The following is a 296-nucleotide window of genomic DNA, read 5'->3' as shown; positions in this document are numbered from 1 at the left end:
CATCAGGAAGACTGCTTAACTGAAAAGTAAATCTGATTTATGTTTTAAAAACATTAATTCTGAGAAAGAAACTATTTTGCTAGCGCTGTGTTCTTTTGTGTTTAGTGATGACATCCTAGAGGCAGAAGTTACCTTGTTACATTACACAGCCCAAATTCTTTCTTTTTTAGCCCTCATAACTCCGTGTTTCTCCAGAGACCATCTCCATTATCTCAGAGCATGAGAATCAAACACAGGTTGAGGTGAGAATATTCTGTGAAGTCTTTAACTAAATGTGTGTGAATGGTATGTTGCAG

This window comes from Pterocles gutturalis, unplaced genomic scaffold (assembly GCF_000699245.1).
Source record: "Pterocles gutturalis isolate BGI_N339 unplaced genomic scaffold, ASM69924v1 scaffold4463, whole genome shotgun sequence".
Lineage (NCBI taxonomy): Eukaryota > Metazoa > Chordata > Aves > Pterocliformes > Pteroclidae > Pterocles > Pterocles gutturalis.
The sequence above is the reverse complement of the archived record's forward strand: the minus strand, read 5'-3'. Positions refer to the sequence as shown.